Here is a 306-nt window from a genome sequence, read left to right on the forward strand (position 1 = left end):
CTCCCACAGCAGCTCCTTCGCTCCACCGAGACGAAACCAAAAGGCCCCTCTGATCTTGAACCATTTTTTCATTCGCGTTGGTATGGGTTTAAACGCGACAGAAAAAAAAGTCTAACATAATTTATTTTTGTGTGTGTGGGGTGAAACAGAAAAATAAAAATTTTTTGAACATGAAGTCCCCCTTTCTATACTTTAAATCAGCCTTACGAATTTATGATCAGGTTTGAGTTTTCTGAGCAGAAATCTTGCAATACAAGATTTGTGTCGTTGATTCATTTAATTTGCAAAGTCAAGTTTGGGTTAGGA

The sequence above is a fragment of the Penaeus monodon genome, chromosome 29, assembly GCF_015228065.2.
Source record: "Penaeus monodon isolate SGIC_2016 chromosome 29, NSTDA_Pmon_1, whole genome shotgun sequence".
NCBI lineage: Eukaryota > Metazoa > Arthropoda > Malacostraca > Decapoda > Penaeidae > Penaeus > Penaeus monodon.